Source organism: Sinocyclocheilus grahami, unplaced genomic scaffold (assembly GCF_001515645.1).
Source record: "Sinocyclocheilus grahami isolate Dianchi unplaced genomic scaffold, SAMN03320097.WGS_v1.1 scaffold1569.1, whole genome shotgun sequence".
Classification (NCBI taxonomy): Eukaryota; Metazoa; Chordata; class Actinopteri; order Cypriniformes; family Cyprinidae; genus Sinocyclocheilus; species Sinocyclocheilus grahami.
In genome coordinates, this window is record NW_015506748.1 from 234,670 (window position 1) to 240,526 (window position 5,857).

General features: G+C 37.8%; 1 pseudogene; it reads left to right on the top strand.

The window, feature by feature from the left end:
* LOC107571238 (COP9 signalosome complex subunit 4-like) overlaps positions 1-3,337 on the top strand; it is a 9,683-nt pseudogene extending 6,346 nt beyond the window's left edge.
* The last annotated feature ends 2,520 nt before the right edge of the window (positions 3,338-5,857 follow it).

The window sequence follows — 5,857 nt, forward strand, 5'->3', positions numbered from 1 at the left end:
GGTTAAATAAATTTTTTTTTTCTATTGCTGTTTTAAAAAAGGTTATAAAAAATGTCAATAATTATCGGTACCGAACGATATGAAACATATATCGTTGATATATTTTTTAGCTATATCGCCCAGCCCTACGCTAGTCTGATTAGATAAATAGATTACATCGTCTAAATCAGGGGTGGGCAAACTTGGCCCTTCCAGGTCACTTTCCTTCTGAGTTTAGCTCCAACTCTGATCAAACACACCTGAACCAGCTAATCATTGTCTTCAAGACTACTAGAAGGCTACAAGGCAGGTGAGTTTTATCAGGGTTGGATCAAATCTCTGCAGGAAAGTGGCCTGGAAGGGCCAAGTTTGCCCATCACTGGTCTAAACGAGCTCCCCTGTTTCTCACACTTGCGCAGTGGTCAATGAGAACGTCAGCCTGGTCATATCCAGACAGCTGTTGACAGACTTTTGCACGCACCTTCAAAACCTGCCGGAGGGCACTGCGAAAGCCGTGTGCCACTTCACCCTGGATAAGATCCAGCCCAGAGTCATCTCATTTGAAGAACAGGTATGTGTTGAAAAATACTCTCAGATCAATGCTGGAATCATGTGGAATCATGTATGAGCCAATCTCATACACTTCCAGGTGGCTTCGATCAGACAGCATCTAGCCACAATCTATGAGAAAGAGGAGGACTGGAGGAACGCCGCGCAGGTTCTTGTGGGTATCCCGCTGGAGACGGGTCAAAAGTAATATCACTTTTCTCTTGGGACAAACTGAAGCTTCTTATTTGCATCTGCATGTCACCCAAAACCACTGATGGTTAGATTATGTAGTTCAAATCATCTGTTTTTTTATTTTACAGACAGTACAATGTAGACTATAAATTGGACACTTATCTGAAAATTGCACATCTGTATTTGGAGGATGATGGCCGAGGTTCAGGCCGAGGCCTACATCAACCGAGCATCTTTACTTCAGAATGAATCCACCAATGAACAGCTGCAGATTCACTACAAGGTGCACCATCAGTTGAAAAAAATGTTGTTTTATAATATACTATATATAAAAGCACAGTATCCAGTAGGACTGGGTGGTATTTCAAATAAATTATTTGTGATGATTTTGGTGGAATTTGAAAGAATCTTCAGAATTTAATTGAACAGTTGTTTTAATTGTCCAAAAAGCTTATTAATAAACATGTATTAACTGTCTAGTAAGCTATTTATTAATAAACAGCTTACAACAGTTCTCATTTTTAAAAAAATATTTATTTCAACCATTATTAATATACTTAAAATACACACACACACAATTATTTTCATTTAATGTTTTGATTTTATATATAAAAAAATATATATTTTGTAGATGTTTTATATATCAACTTTAAATAAGTTAATATCTATAATATTATAACAGTTGAAATTAGGATTGCAAAAAGGTGGAAAATTGCCAGTAAATTTCAGAAACTTTCCAGTTTATTTTATTTTTTTTATATATATTCCAGATTTTTGGAAAGTTTCCGGAAATTTACCGGAAATTTTCCACCGCTTTGCAACCCTAATTGAAATATGCATGTATTGATATATTAATAATATAAATAATTACATAATTCTATTTTAAATTAAATTAATAAATTAAAATATGTAATAAACATATATATTATTTCTCTTTCTCTATATAGTATAAAAAAATCATTTTAAATATAAATATTATAATATTTATCCATTTCCATAGTTATTTGGCAGTAATTGCTATTTGGTTGAAATGGTTGAAAAAAAAGGGGGCCCAATATAAACCCAGTGCATCCAAATACTAAGGTCTGTTAGATTACTAACTGGACAATTTGTGATTTTGTAATGTCTGGCTGCTTTCTGATTATTGTGAACTGTAATATATTCCATCATGTTTTGCAGGTATGTTACGCCAGAGTTCTGGACTATCGGAGAAAGTTCATTGAAGCAGCTCAGCGCTACAATGAGCTTTCTTACAAATCCATCGTCCATGAGACTGAGCGTCTGGAGGCCCTGAAGCATGCGCTTCACTGCACTATACTGGCCTGTGCAGGTACTCTTCATCTGTCACATCACTATCGTTCATTTGAAGCTGGTCACATGATATAATCAGTTCTTAATGTGTCCAAAAGGTCAGCAGCGCTCTCGTATGTTGGCTACGCTCTTCAAGGATGAACGCTGTCAGCAACTCGCCGCTCACGGCATCCTGGAAAAAATTTACCTGGATCGAATCATTCGGGGAAACCAGCTGCAAGAGTTTGCTGCCATGCTGATGCCACATCAGGAAGCCACCACAGCCGATGGTATTACATATTACATTACTACTGTCATTTATTTATGTTATTTGCTAGGAAAGGCAATGACTATTACTTGTCTAATGCTTTCAGGTTCAAGCATCTTAGACCGAGCAGTCATTGAGCACAACCTGCTATCTGCTAGCAAACTCTACAATAACATCACGTTTGAAGAGTTAGGAGCACTTCTGGAGATTCCTCCTGCAAAGGTACAGCAGTGCTTGACTGACTTTGTTAGGAAACGTCTATTGTAAATGAGTCTCTTCTGCTCACCAAGGCTGCATTTATTTGATCAAAAATACAGTGATATTGTGAAATATTTTCAAAGTTTAAAATCACTGTTGTAATATATTTTAGAATGTAATTCATTCCTGTGCTTTAAAGCTGAATTTTCAGCATCATGACACCAGTCTTCAGTGTCACATGATCCTTCAGAAATCCTTCTGTATACAGATATCTTTGTTTTCCCACAGGCAGAAAAGATAGCTTCACAAATGATCACTGAGGGTCGCATGAATGTATTCATTGACCAAATAGACAGCATTGTCCATTTTGAAAGTAAGTTTGGTTTTTGACTGAATTTGTTGGATAAAAACTGCAATTTAAGAGACTTACAAAATATGTTATATTTCCATCAGCGCGAGAGCCGTTGCCCACCTGGGACAAGCAGATTCAGTCACTGTGCTTCCAGGTGAACAACCTCCTGGAGAAGATCAGTCAGGCAGCACCGGCGTGGACAGCACAAGCCATCGAGGCCCAGATGACCCAATAAACCCTCTTCATGCTCTTCTGTCGTCAACACTTTGCTTTCTCTCTTCTCATTGGTCAAAACAGAAAAGACTTCCAGCACATATATGCTAATGTTCTGTTAAGCCTGACCTTTTTGCTAGTGAGGTTTTATATTTTCATAGTTATGGTCTGTGAGTATACGATGCCTATTAAATGGCGTGAAAAATTCCTTGTGTCTCAGAAATGTTCTCTCTGTTTTGCTTCACTGCTTTGCTGCTAGAAACAATCATTAATCAAAATGCCTCGTTTTAATGTTTGATTATTCATTATAATAATTGCTGTTAATAGTGTTCATCGTCTGTTTGATTACGTCTTTAATTGATTATTCCGTACATTTCTGCCATATGTACATTAACTGACCACTAAATATTGTAGAAACTTAATTTGCTGTAAAGTTGCTTTGCCACAATTTGTATCGTGAAAAGCGCTATATAAATAAACTTGAATTGATTTCGGTGACGAAAGATAAAATCATTGAATGGTGAAATACTATGAACCATGTGAATATGGTAGCAATTCATTTCACATGAAAGTCACTTCAAATAGGCCTTAAGTCTAACGAGTTACTAAAACAAGCAAGCAAACAAGTGCAAGTCCGGGAGGAACTTAGACCAGTGATTCTGACAGCAGAGAAAAACAATGGTTGAACAAAAACTCGACGGCATCCGGTGCGTGAGGTGTGTACGCGCTCTGGCGTAGTTCACGCAAGCGCCGGAAGTGATCTCTCGCGCGTATACATCACTCATTGTTTGCACAGTGCACAAACATTGTAGGTACGACGGCTAATCAAAATGGTACTTATTTACGCTTATCCGGATTGTTCAAACCGACTTAAAACGAAAAGATTACGTTCTCTCGCGCGAACTCATTCGGGAGTGGTGACTTTCCACGTATTCTCAACTTCTGAGCCCGCTCGCCTGAAGTTATGGTTGATTGCTCTTCGGCTGGATATCAACACACCCATTAACGTAAACTATGCCAGAGCGCGTACACACCTCACGCACCGGATGCCGTGCGCACGCCCAAAGACAGTTGGACATAGTGGTGTATTAGAGGTAAAATATGATATAAATACTGTTCGGTTTCTGGCACAAACCGATCGTTTCGTGTCTTAGGACATCAATATGTCAAATTTGGATTTGTCTGTGCATGTTTTTTTTACTCTCATAGATTTTGTTACCATTGCCATGCATTATACGACTGATAGACTGCAACGGTTGGAGTTAAAAATCATCAAATGTGTTCTACTGAAGAAACAAAGTCACCTACATCTTGGATGCCTTGGGGGTAAGCAGATAAACATCAAATTTAAATTTTTGGGTGAACTATCCCTTTAACCAAAATAAAATGCATCTCGTGAGTAACAGCATGTCCCACCCTCGTGCCAGTAAACACGTCATCAGAGAAGAGATGTTGCAGCAAAAGGGAAGGGTTATTTTGATTAAAGATTACAAAGCATGTTTTTTTTATATATTTGTAAGTACTGCAATATTCCATTAAAAAAATCAAGAATTGTCCATTTTGATTGTATGGTGACTTTAAAGGGATAGTTTACCCAAAAATGAAAATTCTGTAATTAATTACTCACCCTCATGTCGTTCCAAACCCGTATGACCTCTGTTTATCTTCGGAACACAAATTAAGATATTTTTGATGAATTCTGAGAGCTCTCTGACCCTCCCATAGACAGCAATGTAATTACCTCAATCAAGGCCCAGAAACGTAGCAAGGAGATCGGTAAAATAATCCATGTGACATCAGCGGTTCAACCGTAATTTTACAAAGCCAAGAGAATACTTTTTGTATGCAAAGAAAAACAAAAATAACGACTTTATTCAACAATTCGTCTCCTCCGCGTCACCCTAGCGTCATTTTGGAGAATATCCACTGAACGCAAGCAGCGTATGTTGTTCTGTGTCAGCTGCGTCACGCGGATACATTGATTTCATTCAGATCAAAGCGTAAACGACGTAGAAAATGTATCTGCATGACGAATTGTTGAATAAAGTCATTATTTTTGTTTTCTTTGCATACAAAAAGTATTCCCGTAGCTTCGTAAAAGTACGGTTGAACCCCTGATGTCACATGGATTATTTTACTGATCTTCTTGCTTCATTTCTGGACCTTGATCGAGGTAATTACATTGCTGTCTATGGCAGTGGTGGACAGTAACGGAGTAGCTTAACTTCGTTACTGTACTTAAGTACATTTTTCAAGTATCTGTACTTTACTGGAGTAGTTTTATTTTGAGTAACTTTTACTTTTACTTTTACTTCACTCCATTCCAAAGCATAAGATCGTACTTTTTACTTCACTACATTTCATAAAACTTATCGTTACTCCTTATAATATATCGCGTGCTCCGAGGCGAGACGCAGAAGCGGTGTCTGATTCAAGAACGAACTGACTCTTTTTAATGAACCCGTTAAATCGGTTCGCAAATCGCATCAAACGATTCATTGACGAATTAGAATGAACCGATTGCAGCTGTTCTCGAGTCGACAACTCACTGATTCAAATGAACCGTTTAGTGCGAGTCTCCAGTGAACTGAATTCACAAGAACCGGGAGAGCGCGCGCGTCTGATGCTGCTAGAAGTAAGTTACTAATGTCGAATTTTAGGATTAATTATTGTTACTGAAAATCATATTTAGGTCAGAACGTAAGTCAGTTGTTTGTGAACTAAATCTGCTGTAAAGGGTGATCTATTTAAGCCCACTGAAATGCTTGAATGCAGACACATCAACATCTGTGTCTCTATTTTAGGTTAAAAAAAAA